The 16,765-nt window shown below is 47.6% G+C and overlaps 1 pseudogene; it reads left to right on the plus strand.

Annotated features, from left to right (window-relative positions):
• The first annotated feature begins 8,783 nt into the window (after window positions 1–8,783).
• Window positions 8,784–16,765, plus strand: part of LOC136493238 (BAG family molecular chaperone regulator 1-like) — a 31,247-nt pseudogene continuing 23,265 nt past the window's right edge.

A 16,765-nucleotide genomic window follows, 5' to 3' on the forward strand; every position in this document is an offset into this window, starting at 1 on the left:
TCCACTAGAGTATCTTTTGGCTCTCCACTGGGGAAAGGTCAAGAACCCCTCATAATCACCACGATCGGAGCCAGAGACAATCACCAACCTCCACTCAATGATCCTCGCTGCTCCAAGCCATCTAGGTGGCGGCAACCATCAAGAGTAACAAACGAATCCCGCAGCGAAACACGAACACCAAGTGCCTCTAGATGCAAACACTTAAGTAATGCACTTGGATTCTCTCCCAATCTCACAAAGATGATGAATCAATGATGGAGATGAGTGGGAGGGCTTTGGCTAAGCTCACAAGGTTGCTATGTCAATGAAAATGGCTAAGAGGGTGAGCTTGAGCCGGCTATGGGGCTTAAATAGAAGCCCCGATGAAATAGAGCCGATATACCCCTTCACTGGGCACAACACGGGGTGACCGGACGCTCCGGTCACGCGATGCGTGCCACATGTCCCCTCTCTTCAAATACTAAGCGCTCGATCTCAACGGTCATGTGATGACCGGACATAGCAACTCAAAGTGACTGGACGCTGAACCCCAGCGTCTAGTCGTTTCTAGTAAGCATCCAGAGATGACTTTTCACAATCGAATGCGTCCGGTCATGCTCGACCGGACACACCCAGTGTCCGGTCACTCGGTGACTCTTCTGTCCACTGCCATGTCAGCAGGACCGGATGCACCCTGTTAGCATCCGGTCACTGAGTGACCCAGCGTCCGGTCAGAGACCGACGCTGCGCGCCCTCTGCTGCCATTGACCGAACACGCCGGTCCAACCGAGACCAGCATCTGGTCACTTACAGTGACCTCCGTCTTTTCTATCTAGGGTGCCGGTGGTACCGTCGGACTATCCGCACTCTATGGGCGGACACTCCGCCGGTGAAGTTCCTAACCATTGCTCAAATATGCCAAACACCAAGTGTATCACCTTGTGCACATGTGTTAGCATATTTTCACAAATATTTTTCAAGGGTGTTAGCACTCCACAAGATAATAAATGCATATGCAATGAATTAGAGCATCTAGTGGCACTTTGATAACCGCATTCCGATACGAGTTTCACCCCTCTTAATAGTATGACTATCGAACCTAAATGTGATCACACTCTCTAAGTGTCTTGATCACCAAAACAAAATAGCTCCTACTATTTATACCTTTGCCTTGAGCCTTTTGTTTTTCTGTTTCTTCTTTTTAAGTCCAAGCACTTGATCATCACCATGGCATCACCATCATCATGTCATGATCTTCATTTGCTTCACCACTTGGAATGTGCTACCTATCTCATGATCACTTGATAAACTAGGTTAGCACTTAGGGTTTCATCAATTCACCAAAACCAAACTAGAACTTTCACCTTGCTGGATGGTTTTTGCAGGGCTATTTTGACATCGTATCCTGGCACACCGACCTAAGTAATCATGCTTGTATTAGGCACTAGAAGAAAAAAGCCCAAAAAATTCCTCGCCCATGACCGACCATCCCATTGAGCAAAGTCGGGTCAAATTTTTGGGTCAGGCTCAGATAGGGCCTTGGTGGGTTGTCCGTGGAGTTTACAATGTAAAATAGCTAAAAGAAATATTTGGGGCCGAGAAAACAATTTTTTGGGTAGTGGGATTTGTGCCTGGGGAGTGCTAGTGCCTAGACGTTCAGATGGACGTGCGTGCTGCACTCCCGTTTCCCTCACTCGAGCCGGCATGCCCCCGTGCCGAGCTTGCATTTCGTAGGTCCACATGGGGCCCGTGCGCCAGACCACACGCAGGGACCGCTCATGCCCCCTCCGCTTCTCATGCGCATTGCAACATGTGCAACACCTGATCTACTTTTGTAACATGTAGATGAAACACTTGTAACATACGTCTAAAACAATGAAAGGATTAAGATGCCCAAGAGGGAGGGGGGGTGAATTGGGCTAATTCTAAAATTATTTGCAATAGTTAAACCCTACACTTAGCCCACTTCACCCCTTATGCCTAGAATGTGTTCCTATTGTTCTACCGCACAAAAGTTTTGCACCCTAGGTTCCAATCCTACTCTAGCATAGTAATTCTAAGAATGTAGAGACAAGAAATGAATTGCTGAAATGTAAATGCTTAAAGTAAAGAGAGAAGGAACGCGGTGATATTTTGCCGAGGTATCGGAGAGTCGCCACTCCCCACTAGTCCTCATTGGAGCACCCGCTCAAGGGTGTAGCCCCCCCCCTTGATCCGCGCAAGGATTAAGTGCTCTCTATGGGCTGATTCTTCGACACTTCATCACGGTGAATTGTCCACAACCGCCCACAACTTGAGTTGGGTCATCCACAAGCTCCGTCGGATGATCACCAAACTTTCAATCACCACCAAGCCATCTAGGTGATGGCGATCACCAAGAGTAACAAGCACAAACTCTCACCTGACCACAACAAGCCTAATAAGAAGGATGGATGCACACTTGCTACTCTCCTTGCACTAATAATGCCTTAATCTTGGATTCTCAAATCGCAATCACCTCACTAGGCTCTTGCTCTCCTTTGCACTCTCAAGGGTGTTTCTTAGCTGAACAAATAGGCAAGAGGCCTCCCTTGGATGAGTGGAGTAATTATTTATACCCCCTCATTCAAAACATAATGTTTGGAGGTTGAGTCATCACTCTATGGGGTGACCGGACGCTCCGGTCAGTTATCCCCGCCACTGTGTTAGAAAAGAGCCGTTAAGTTCTGACCGGACTCTGACCTATGTATGGTCAGCACTGACCGGATGCGTCCGATCACGAAAACTTCTCTCTGGAACCATACTGATGTTGACCGGACGCTGGTGCCCAGAGTCCAATCACTTCGCTATTCAGCGTCTGGTCAGTTATCGGATCCTGACCAGCGTCCGATCAACACTGACCGGACGCGTCCGATCAGGAATTTCCCTCTCTAGAACCTCTCTAGAGTTGACTGGACTCTTGCACCCAGCATCCGATCACTTTTCACTCAGCGTCCGGTTAGTCATTTGACCCTCCATTCACTTCCAACTCAAAATCATATGTAAATGAAGTTTGCTCCAATTGATCTTAGGGCTACTCCGGAGCTACCTAGTGCTAGATTTAACAAGTGTGCTCCACACCTAACTCACTAGACTCACCTAGGTCAAGCTACTAGTCCATACCCCCTTAATAGTACGGCCAAAGGAAAAAACAAAGTCCTAAACTACTCTAAGTGTCTCTTCAACACCAAACGACACTTACAACTAGTCCATCCTTAACCTTGCCGTCCATCCTTTGAAAACCGAAACGATTTCCATTGTAAGGGCATGACAACCATGATTGCCCAATAAATTGCCATTACCATGACCTAACTTAAATTGCTTCTGCAAAATATACGTTAGTCATAGTAATCTCGTATTGTCATTAATCACCGAAACCCAACTAGGGTCCTAGATGCTTTCAAACAACTTAAACACTTGCAACATATATCTGAAACACTTGCAAAACACCAGAAAAAACTTAAAAACACGTGTGTAGCCATTGCAAACATATGCAAACATCAAGATGAAACACTTGCAACATACGTATAAAAACACTTGAAACACTTGCAACGTACGTCTGAAACAGATGAAATATTTGGAACATACACTTGAAACATACGTATATAGCCTGTTGCAACATGTGCAACATCCCAATCTACTTTTGCAACATCCTTATGAAACACTTGCAACATACCTCTAAAACATCTAAAACATTTGAAATGTACACTTGCAACATGCATCGTATTTCAGTGCGGCCTCCTCTACCGTCTGCATCAGGGCGCCGCAGAGCGGCGGATCCAGGAAAAATTTTAGGGGGGGTTGAACAAAAGTACGACAACAACATACCTCCGGCTGCTGCTCGATCTTAAGTCTCAGCCCTACCTACACGATAGAACTTTGCCTAAAAATTCATGGGGCTCTAGGGCTCTGGTATTGGTAGGGTGGGGCTCGAGCCCCCCCCCCCACCGTTGAATCCGCCGCTGCCGTAGTCGTAGTAGGAGGCGAGGCTGGAAAGCTCCCGCGCTAGGGCCCGACGCTTCTCCTTGCGTAGCGGCTTTAGTGGCTAGCTGGCAGCCGAGGGAGCGGCCGCCATGCGTGGGCATGACGGTGCCCGCACCATTAGGCAAAGTGGGCGGTAGAGCAGAAGCAGCGTTGGGAAGGAGCGGGGTGGCACGGTGGAGCAGGGGAAGGTGTAGCGTGGGGTGACTGTCGACGGCGGAGTGGGCCATAGAGAAGGAGCAACGGGCGCGGCCGATGGAGCAGGAGCAGGCAGGGTCACCGTCGATGTGCGGAGGAGGTCTCCTTCTCCTTTTCTTATCCAACCGGCGCAATGAAAGAGACGGACGTAGATACCGTAATAAAAAATGAATAGGCGCAGAGCAAAGGTTTATTGGGCTAGTATACAGGCCTACGAAGGGGCGTCCGAACAAATGGATGCCTGTACATATCATTTCCATTTCTGGCCAAGCTCTGTCCACTAAGGCGGCCGGGCTGGACCAAATTTGCTCGGATCTAGTAGGCACATTTGATCCCTCCATCTTCCTACTCTTTTCAGGCCTCACCGCCCCATGAGTAGCACGTGGCCTTCAATTCGAAATGTCAATGGGGAATTCCCCGTCAGGGGTTACTGCCCCATCCCCGTCCCCGTCCCCATGAAGGCTCATGGGGAGCACTTCTTCCCCATCCTCGTCCCCGCTCGGGGATTTAATCCCCGTGGAGATCCCCATCCCCGCATCAACACGTGAAGCACGCTCGCCGCCGCCGAAGATATTTTCGCCGATAGCTCGCCGCTGACTTTCTATGTCGAGGTCGCCATGGCCGACGACCTACTGTGTCACTTCCCAGCTGTTGATCTCATCCATCCCGTCGACAGCTCACCTCCGCTCCGCTGGCCGTCGCAAGGACGTGAACTGGCACACCGGAGATATTTCCCTCGTCACCGCCTTGTCGTGCGACGATAAAAGGCCGGTCGTGGACGCCATTGACGAGCACCTCACCAAGCACGCCATAGTTCCGCCTCGGCTGCCGCGCTCGCCTCTGTCGTCGAAGCCGCCCTCGCCGTCGAGCTCGCCTCTGCTCGCCGGAGCCGAGGCTGCCGCCGTCGCCCGTGCTCTCCCTCTGCTCCGCCCTCTCCTCTCCTCCTCCGCTCCACCTCCACAGAGCGCCGCCGAGCTCCCTCTCTCTCTGCTTCCCCTTCTCCCTCTCTACTCCGCGCTCACCGCCGCCCACCGCTCTTCTCCCCCGTTCTCCCTTAGCTCTGCTCCTCCCCGTGGACGCAGGTCGCAGCGCCGCCGCACGGCCGGCCGAGCCAAGGCCGCTGCCGACGGCGCCCCGCATCTTGCTCTCCACCTCGCCCCGCGCACCTGCTCTGCCCTCTTCCCCTCCTCCGCCCTCTTCTTCCTCGCCTGGGTCGCCGCAGAAGCCGGCGCCCTGCGCCCTCCACTCCCTCCGTCTCTCATCTCTCCGTTGGTGTTTGCTCAGTTTCCTCCCCCTCTGTTTTCTCTCTTGCTCTTAAACATTTCGGGTCCCCGCGGGGAACGGGGACGGAGGCATGTATACCATCCCCGCTCCCGTCATACCCGATGGGGATGATTTTTCCCCACTTAATTCCCCGTGGGGAGAAGATTTGTACCATCACGTTCCCTAATGGGTGAATTCCCCGCAGGGAATCAGGGAACGGGGCCCGTTGACATTTTACCTTCAATATCCTGCTCCACCTCACGGTAGCTCTCGATGGCATTGAGTTCATATACATCGCGCCGTGATCCTCGTCATACTATTCAGATTAAAAAGAAACCAAAAGTTGATCGATCTGCAAATAGGAATATTTGCTTATAATATACTTTCCGTTGAGTGCCAGCCAGGCGACCAGCACCTGCGTACAAGTATATATTACAGTGTAGAGAGTACAGGCTTGTCGTCATACAAAGCATCACAACTGTATTGCAAAGCATAAGCTTAATCTACTTCGGATGTTTAATGTTTTGGTAAAGGAAAAAAGTATTAAACAGTCTCCCCTAAATTAAGGCTCATCAACCCAAATAATATACTGCATGCAGCTGCTCCTAAACCAAACGCCGATTAGCAATGCTGCGACACACATGACACATCACTTCATATAAAATCTCCCTACAGCTAAGCAGCTACCTAGCACACGGAGGAGCAGGTCTGAACAATCATCGTGTCATCATCCTTTTCCCGGCCCAGTTCGTACGTGCGCGCATCAGTGGCGAGCAGAAGGCGCGGGACACAAGCCAGAAAACTTGCGCTCACAACCGCCAGCAACTACAATAATCACGGTAGGTTTACGACCTAACCGACAGCCCTAATCATCGTGCTCTTGCATTGCGGCTCAGGTTTTTCTCCCATCTGTGGTTTCATTGCGCACGCTCTACTGCGAATGAATACTATTCTATCAGGCTGTTTCACCGTGTTTACGACCCGACAGTCCAAATGTCAGACATATTTGTCTAAAGATGTAAAAAGACCATGTAATTTACGATGGTCATAAAAAAAAGGTCATATTTGTCTAAACTGGATAAAGGATAGTGTAGAGCTGGCCTGCATATCAGAGCAAGTATAATAGCAGGTTGTAAGCCGTTGAATGCCGAGGTGGAGAGAAGAGAAGCGGGTTATAAGCTTACAGACATAAGAATCGAGAAAATTGGTGAAAGAAATAAGTACGTCATATATTAATGGTGAATAGCTAACTACTATATAAATATACTGAAAGAAGGCTACAAAGATCTTTACAGCCGGTGGCTGTATTATTATTTATTAGCCTTGCTCTCGTATCAGTGGCTGTTCAATAATAGACCAACAGATGATGTCCCCGTTAATTTTCCTCAGAACAATGAGAACTGCATTTATTGTATTATTACTAAGGGAACAATGGTACTACCCACGAATTCGCCAAGCAGTTTAATCACAAGACATTTGCCTTATTATGCCATTGCCAGTACATACGTGAGTATCCGAGTCTGTATTTGTGTTAATAAGAAAATGTTCGTTATCATCAATTTTTCTCGATTGTGATTCGGTAATGCTACTGTATGAGCGTCCCAACGCCGTTAAAAATATCGGATACATGCGTGATGCTCTCTCAACATCGGTCTCTCTCCTCCCTATCCACTTATTCTTATCGACGTTTTTCACCACACACCAGTCTCTTTCTAGTTCCCACTAGTATTCACCAAAACAGACACTCGTTGACCTCTCCCCTCCCCTCCTCTCTCTCTGGTGCTCCCATGGCGCAGTAGCCCTTCAAGACGGCAGCACATGAGCCCGCGCGTAGCGCAGCATGGATCCTCTGATGGGGTCCCTCACTCTTCCTCGTTCGCGAACTCCTTCATCGTGGGAGCGTTCTTTGGTGGCGGTGGTGCTCGAGCGCCGCTTCTCGCCATCGGCTCTGACCCCGACGGCTGGAATCGATCGGCTCAGGCTCCCCCTCCCCTATGTTGCAAATGTATGTTTTAGGTGTTTTGCATATGTTTCACACACATGTTGTAAGCGTATGTCTTGAATGTTTTATCTGTTTTGAAATGTATGTTGCATTCGAGTGTTTCATCTTGCAAGTGCAGACAGCCGGCGTTGGTGTCCATAAGGGGGGGGGGCAAGGCCAAGCTGCGGCCACCGATGCGTGGAGGCGTAGGGCGGCGCCGGTGGTGTGTGGAGGAGGCACAGGCCACGCGGTGCTATTGTGGGAGGCGGGGGCGAGTCTTCTAGGCGGCCTAGAAGAGACGGGCGCCGTGCCGGTGTGGTAAGAGGCGGGGGCGAGTCATCCGAGCAACGTGGACAGTAGATCTAAAGCGGGCAGTTTAGATACAAGCGTGGAAAATGGAGCTGACGCGGATGGCGCACGAATCCGAGCGGACGGAACAGCAGGCGTGCGGACGTCGGCGCGGGTGCTGCGCATTGTGATTGGGTTCGACATGGAAAGCAAAACAGTCTGGGCGGATGGCTCCACATGTTAGCCCAAGCCCGCTGATTGCAAATTGGAGCAGAGCCGCTCCACATTTGTAAGCTAGCCGTTTTGCACTTTGCACTTTGCGAAGATCGCCTGTCCCAGCGACGAAGCCAGGAATCGACGAAGCCAGGGCTGGCTTCCTCTTCTTCTTCCTCCAGCCCCTCCTTGCCTTCTTCTTCCTCCTCATGGCGGTAGCCCGGGCTAAGCCCGGGCTCCATGTAAATCATGGCCGTAGGGGGGGCTGGAGCACGGGTAGCCCCCCCGCTGGCTTCGTCGCTGGCCTGTCCTATTGTCCCCTCTCAGTTTCTCACCACTCACCAGAACCTTTTTTTTCTTCAACGAAGTAACGAACACACGCTCCTGGCCTGATTGGTTCGTTAGACTGAATTTTAGTCGCTGTCCCATCGAATATTTGATACATGCATAAAGTATTAAATATAGACTAAAAAATAATTAATTACACAGATTGCGACTAATTTATGAGACGGATTTTTTAAGCCTAATTAGTCCATGATATGACAATGTGGTGCTACAGTAAATATGTGCTAATGATGGGTTAATTAGGCTTAATAAATTCGTCTCGTAAATTAGTCTTCATCTGTGTAATTAGTTTTATAATTAACTCATGTTTAGTCCTCCTAATTAACATCCGAACGTTCGATATGACATGGACTAAAATTTAGTCCGTGAAAACACACACCCCTCGCTTGTCCTGTGCACGCACTGCCATGGCCTCGGCCTGCTGGCCCTTTCTTCCTGTTCCTTTAATTTCCTCCCCTATATATACACAGTGACATATTCAGTTTCTCTACGGCCGCACCACCATTTCAGCGTGACTCACTGCTCCACTTCCTCCTCCTCGCTCTCCATTGCGGCTGGAGCGAGCAGCCTCTTGGGCGAGTTTGCCACAATGATAAAGCTGAGGTGCTCCAAGAAGCTGTTCAGGAGGAGCTCCTCCAAGGGCAGCACCGCCGGCGGCAGCAGCAGCAGCAGCGACGGCGGGGATGTCGGCAGCGGTGGCCGTGGCTGTGGGTAGATTGAGTGGGAGGTGAGGCCCGGAGGGATGCTGGTGCAGAAGAGGGAGGGGCGGCCGGACGTGGAGGTGATCACCGTCAGGGTCGCCACCGGCTTCTCCTGGCATGACGTCTCCATCGGGGCTACCTGCACTTTTGGTGAGCAGTAACCTAAACATTTTCAGTCTGTTCGTTTATTGGTTTCAGCTAAAACTTATCAGTCAGTCAATAATATTTTTCTCTCACAATAAACTAGCATTAGCCGGATTTATCGATCAAAATTCGACCAACGAACAGGCCGTCTGTGTCTTCTCATTTGCTCGCTATTTTTCGGTAGAGCCCTGCTCGGCTGCTGTCTGAGTTTGGTTGTGTGCGTGTCCTAGAAAGTTGTTTTGACCATGCATGATTTTTTTTTTTGCTTTTGGGACTTAGTATCACTTAAATAAAGAGTTTATTAGTACACCATTAATAAAAAGATGAATATTCCATAAAGCTCACCTGTAACAACCATGAAGGCTTTGGAACGGTTAGCATGCAAGTATCCTTATGATTCTGCATAGGTTGGGTACAACTACAATAAGCTGGTTGCAGAGTACTAGCTAACAGCTTGTTCGTTTCGGCTGAAACGATCGTGGATTATAAGCCAGAAGTACTGCTGGCTGGTTTGGTGTGAGAGAAAAATATTGTTTCATCTTATAATCCACGTTCGTATAAGCCGAAACGAACAGGCTGTAAGTTGTTTAGTTCTAGATGCAAGTATCCAACACACTGACAAAAAAATGTTCAGCTGCAATTTGGCCCCTGATGGATACTAGTAATACTGAAACTGAAATTATTAAGAATCAACTTTGATAAGGACTAAAACAGGCTGCCAATGCCAGTTGACTCACCTGTCGCCCAGTTTACACAGCCAGATCCTGCCATCCAGGCACTTGCATTTCTTCTGCCCATTGGCACGTGTCCACTACCGAAGTCACCTATACATCAGCACTAAAGCCTCCTTTGACATGGCTCATCCAAAACGGTTTCACCGGTGAAGCCAAAGCCGATGAAGCCAGAAAAACTGGGTTTTTCCGGCTTCTAGTTCATTTTAACGTCAGTTTACAAAATGGCTTCACGCAAAATAGATGAAACCGAAGCCGGCATAAACCGTGCTAAAGAGGCCCTAAAATGTGCGGTGAGTGTGTCGTCAGTCGTCACCCAAGTCACCCTCAAGCCTCAACAACTCCATAAAGCCACCTAGGACTTGGCTTGCCAGCACATAACCATTCAGACAAGGCACCTGAGCGGAAGGAACCTTCATAATCTGTGCACAATGGCATTGCATGCGTTTGCTATTTTTTAAAACCAACTGTTTCATTCACTCTTCATCAGGAAAAAAAAAACAAACCAAATACGAGAAATTGGCCCGGAGATCTAACGTGTGTCCGTGCGAAACGATTGCAGAGGAGCTGAAGGCGGTGCTGTCCATGGTGACGGGGCTTAAGCCACGGGAGCAGAGGCTGCTGTTCAGGGACAAGGAGAGGGAGGACGGCGACCACCTCCGGGGGCGAAGCTACGTGGGCTGACCCGAGTGCACCGGCACCGGGACAAAATCAAAATACAAGTTAACAGGAAGTAAATTTTACCTCTTGTGTGTCACCCTGGGTCAGACATGTGCACCACTGTGAGTCTATGTTTGTGACAGAACAGTAAAAAATAACACAGTTACAGAGACGTTTGTCTTCCACTAGACACTAAGCATTCTGAAGGTGAGCTACACCAGACAGTTCTGTCGAGCACATCCCATGGGAAAACCCGAAAATCCATATTTTTTAATAGGATCATAAATGGGAGAATAAAGCTTACAATATTTTTGCCATTTCTTACATCACTTTCCGTGCAACATCAGAGTATAATATTTATTGTTTATAACAACGGAATATAACCATTTTATCATAGTTTCAGCGGAACTAAAATCATTTAATGACAAGTCAAACATTAACATGATGATCTGTTATATACATCGTAACAGGTTATAAGTTTTTCCATTGTAAAACATTTTGGGTGAAAGTTTCAAATAAACTCCATGTCCGCAACGTTAAGAAAATCCTCGCTTAGCCCATCAGAAGGTTTCCACACACAAGTGTCAGCTCCACATGTTCCTGTCACCTGCAACAGGGTAAAACAACCCCTGAGTACTCAATTGTACTCCGCAAGACTTACCCGTCAGAAGAAAAGAAAAGACTCCAAGGATATACAATGCTATCTGGCCTGTGGGTTTATTGCATCTGTATGAAGCATTACTAAACGTGCATTCTTATATTCAATTTCATTCGCAGTCATCATTAGTTCATTAACTAACCATTCTATGTAAGCACCTGTGCTACTTTCAAGCAGGTGGTAAGCAATAAGAACCATTTTACCACCTTTCATATTTCAGTTCTTACTACGGTGCTAAACTGTAGACAAGTCATACCGAATTACCCGGCGATTCGCGAATCAATGTGCCCAACTGGTACCCCGAAACACACGCCACGCTTGTACCCCATGCACAAGCAGGACCAACCACCACTCTCCTGTCAAGGGGTCCAGGTCCCGTCCAAATTTGGACTCCAAGCCCCCACACCTGAGTCCCGGACTCAGTGTAGTGCTTAGACCTCCACCATTCCCGCCTCCAATCAGTCAGTCCAAAAAGAGCCGATACCCACGACAAGAGAGCAACGAGCCTTTCCTGCTCCCATAAACAAGTATGTGTTCAGGATAATAAGTTTGTGACCTAACTAGAATCCAATGCAACGGACGGTCCTTAACCGACACAGGTAGAACAAGCGCAATCCGAGACTCGCTCGAATGCCAAACCAAGTCTAGATCCAGTACCATTTCGCTCGGTCTCCAATTATCATTCATATATTTTCTATGTGATAGTAATATAATAACAACAATAATATATTTTCTATCTCTCGTGAGTGACAGGCAATCACTCGACTTCTATCGAAGTCCTGTAGCATAGCAATATACACGATCCTGTCATACTAGTAAAACTCATAGGTTATATATATATACACACACACACACAAGTGGGTTTCATTCAACTTCTTAAACTTAATGCACAAGCATAAAATAAAGTGCAGAATAATAGGGGTTATGCACCAGAACTTGCCTAGGTAAGATATAACCAAGTTAGATTTCATCTTGGTGGCATGATCCATCTGCTTCCGCTACTCCCGATGACTCCGCGATCCAACATCGTTCCTATCATGAAATACGTGGATGCAACGTAGGGACGTAAATAATCAACGACATCCGCAACCCTAAAATACGATTACGTCTCGTAAGCTAACGAGCTAGCTCTAATGACTAACATACTAAGCCATGTATCCACGTGGTCAAGTGAGGGTCGTTTCCAGAAAATGTTTTCGTTCTACAAACTCCCTAATTATTTTGACATTTGATTGATTAAATGTATATTTTCGTACTATGACTCATTTAGTTACCTTAACAAACTAATTCCTATGGAGCTACAAAATTATAGTGAGCACCTAATAATGTTAGGAATCTACTATAAAAATTTCAAGAACAGTACTACTACCAATTTATGATAATAATTCCTACAAGTTCATGTTTTACCCATTTTAAGTGCTTCAAATTAATTAGTCTACTCTTGAAAATTCTATGAAACTAAGTGAACAAAATACATTTACAGATAGGTCATGATTTTAGGAACCTAATCAAATTGGTTTCACAATTTTTGAACATCTACACAATTTTACCTTGAATTTATAAGTTTACCTTAAGAGCTAAATTAGAAAAGACTTTAGAAATCGAAAAGGGCCGGCGGCAACTGATTCGGTCCAACAGCCCAGGCGGCTTGCGCGGAAATGGCAGTGCGCGTAGCAGGCCGGCCCAACAAGCGGTCCGCGACGAGAAACCCACGCGCGCACCCGCACAATTGTAGAAGAGCCCCCAGCTTCACAGAATATCGCACGACGTTATGGAACACTATTGCACCAGAGAAGAGCTTTGCACTAAGGACCCAGGAAAATGCCGCCTTCACCACGGGGAGACCCCTGCTCTACCCCATGTTCGTCGGCAAGGCGACCAGCGGCATGGGCGGCTGCATTGAGCACACGAAGCTCGCTACGACGGGGATAAAGGAGCCGACCTCTGCCTGCCGCTAAGTGCGCATTCCTAGGTGATGGTTGGGAGCCTAACGACGACTTCTATCGCTCTACTTATGGCAGTGGACCAACCACCATGGCGGCGCGAGAGTTCAGGCAAGCTAGAGCCACTAACAGACTAAAAGGGCGGTGATTGAGCATCAACAACTTACAACGAACGTGATTGAGGTGATGGTTAAGTCGGAGATGGCCTCCGCAGCGCTGGCCATGTGCGCCCGCACCTCACGGCGGCATGCCGAGCATGGCACCGGCGCATCACCGCGTCGATGGTGAGCCTCCTGGACAAAACAGCACGAGCACCAAGTGGAGGGGGTCAATGCGAGTTTATGGTCTCAAACAATCGAACTTCTATCGCTCCAATCCTACCTATCTTCCCAGTTCCCCGTCACGGCGGTGACCATGGCCCACGACGACAAAATGCTCAATTGGTCATCGATAGCCCTTGGCCGGGGGTGGGAAAGACGGAGCACTTAGTGGGCTTCCAGAGCCACCTACTGGCGTAAAGAATCAGGTCACGGAGGACCAGAGCTTAAGCTAATAGGAGGGCGGCTAGACGAGCTCTGGCCGTGCCCTACCATGGAGAAGCACACACGCGAGGGCGGAAGACTTGACGACCAACACTTGTCACTGGCTTTGACACAAGCAAGTCCACACAACGGACGAACAGGAGACTTGGCGCGATGCTCTTAACTCGGAGCGACCGAACCCGAGCCGAGCTCTCCATGGTGTCTAGCGGGGCAAGGCAAGGCAAGGCAGGGAAGCGTCCCATCGCTTCTGCGGTCGGGACACCATTGAGACACGACGACAGGGCTCCAAGGCATAGACTGGCGCGTTAGGTAGAACGAGGGGCGGGGTAAGCGCCACGTCGATCCGATGGTGACCACCAAGGCACTGGCCTGGCCCAGCGCACGGCCCAGCGACACAGCGCGGCTAGGACAGCACGAGGGCGCAGGAAGGCGAGGGGCGCGCCGCGGCGTCGGCCGACACACGACAACGACAACGCACAGGCAACGAGGAGAAAACCGCAACTGGCAACAGCCGAGCCTAGCGCCCGCCACGCGTGTGCACACGGTGACCGCGAACACCGGCCGAGCGGCTGCTATTAATGACGTGCACGAATTTTAAAGCTCCGACCAAAACCAAACCAGCTCGGTTGAGACCAAACCAATTTGCCAAGGCTCAAGAGGGTCCTAAAGGCTATCCCAAGGAGCATCAAACACAAACTTAGAGGAATTATTGAGAGAGATAGAGACATGCCAAAATAGGTTCGTCAAGCTTGGCGCTGATTCATGAACGGAGCGCCAAAACCTGACCACAACGCGTTCTAGTGATGTTGGAGAATTTCTTTCGACGCCACGAGAACTCCAACCCACTCGGGGACTACACCCTACCCAAGTATTCACTTTGATGCAACCAACTGTGCGAAAACATGAAGTTAGTGTTTAGGCATTTTTATTGGATTTTAAGTGCCAAAATAGCATTGTCCATTATCATTTCTGACTTAGAGAACTCAAAGGTTCGGTTAGACTAACCTTCCTTAACACTTTTGCCCTAATTTTTAAAAGGTCTAAACCTTGTCGATTTCAACTAACAAACCTACCGTGAGTAGCCCATACTTTATACTAACTCATAGAAACAAAATATGTAGACATTGTTTAATTATTTTGCATCAAATAATCCTCCAAAAATGGCACTTTTTAATCCTAAGTTATATTACGCTTTGGTTTATAAAAATTATTTTTTCATGCCAACAATTAAAACAACTTATACAGTTTTTAATATTAGGATCTCATTAGCGTATTTTCACCTAAAATAAACTAACTTACAACACTCATTTAATTTTTCTTAACTACATAAGTGAGTCATATAAGATACGCGTGCCATTTTTTTAAAACTACTTATTCTACTCTTCGCGTTAGGATTTTTCATTAACACATATAGGCATTTAAGTAAGCTAACTCACTATATTTATTAGATCCATCTCTCAGGCCATAATCTCAGTGCTAAGCGAGCTCATAAAACCAGAGGTGTTACAATGTTTGATGCGTTCATAGGCCACAAGCAGGCCAATCTTGCCATGCGGTCGGCCCATGTCTAGGAAATAGACTAAATGCTGAACGCATGACGCATCATTTCCTTCGCATAGAAACTTTGACTGTGACTGTAGCTCTACGACGACTACGAAGCGGAGAGATAGAGTGGGCGAGGCTGTCGCTTTGCCCGCCCAAAATTGCGACCATCGCGAGGGAAAAAACGTCGCTCACGGCTCATGCCTCACGGATCACGGCCACCGGATTGCCGCGCCGGAGCTCATGTCGAGTAAGCTTCTGCATCTTTGAATCTTTGATCAAATGAAATATTTGTTTTTTTCTCTCACTTAATTCTTTGGAATAACGTGCAATAGTAGGTAAGCTTATGGACATATGGTTGAAAAGGAAAGCACCAGATGATGTTAGCAATCAGGGGCCTGTTAGCAATGCTAATACTTCTCATGAACCTCATCAACAAGAAACCAATGTTCGTGTTTCAGCTCCAGAGGAAATCAATTGGGAGGAGGAGATCCAATTTGATCCAGACAAAAGGAAAGATATACGTGCTTATCATCCTAATCTTCGAGATTCAGTAAGAAGAAAGTATCTACTAAATGGGCCTTGTCAACCTCGCATTCTTGATTTTCCAGGGACTTGGATTGGAGCAAAATGTAGAAGGTTTAATCCGGAATGGTTTGATGAATTTAGAAATTGACTAGAGTACAACGAGTCCACTGATAAAGCATATTGCTTTACTTGTTTCTTGTTTAGAGACCCTACTAAGAATGGAGCTGGTTACAAGTCATCTTTCGTAGATGGTTGGAATTGTTGGAATAATAAAGATAGATTAAAGGAGCATGTTGGTGGAGTTGGCAGCCCTCACAATGTAGCATTGAAAAATGTGAAGTTTTGTTGCAAAAAGAACAACACATTGATGTTGCTTTACGCAAACAGCTCGAGTCTTCTAAGAATGCATAATGGTGCGATTGATACTGCTAGATTGCTACTAAAGCAAGGTTTGCCTTTTCGGGGTCATGATGAGTCAAAGACATCCTACAATAGAGGGAACTATAGAGAGTTTTATCAGTGCTTAGCTGAGCATGGTCTGGCTTTAGCCAAGGCATTAACAGTTGATGCTGCATACAATAGTCTTTTGGTGTCTTCCGACATACAAAAAGACATCATTAAATGTTTTGCAGATGCGATTTTGCATTCCATACTTGAAGACATAGGGCAAGATATATTCTGCTTGCTAGTTGATGAGTCTAGAGATGTCTCTTGCAAGGAGCAAATGGCTATGGTGCTGAGATATGTTGATAGGTGTGGAGTTGTACAGGAGAGCTTTGTTGGGCTTGTTCATGTGAAGGATACAACTTCTGCAAACCTCAAGTCATCTATTGATTCTCTATTTGCTAGGTTCAAGCTGAGCATAAAGCAAGTGAGAGGCCAAGGATATGATGGTGCTACAAATATGCGAGGTGATTTCAATGGCTTAAAATCATTGATCATGAGAGAAAATAGTAGTGCATATTATGTCCATTGCTTTGCTCATCAACTTCAACTAGTGGTTGTAGCTGTTGCTAGAAAGCATACATGCATTGCATAATTTTTTAGCAA

This window comes from Miscanthus floridulus, chromosome 11 (assembly GCF_019320115.1).
Source record: "Miscanthus floridulus cultivar M001 chromosome 11, ASM1932011v1, whole genome shotgun sequence".
Taxonomy (NCBI): domain Eukaryota; kingdom Viridiplantae; phylum Streptophyta; class Magnoliopsida; order Poales; family Poaceae; genus Miscanthus; species Miscanthus floridulus.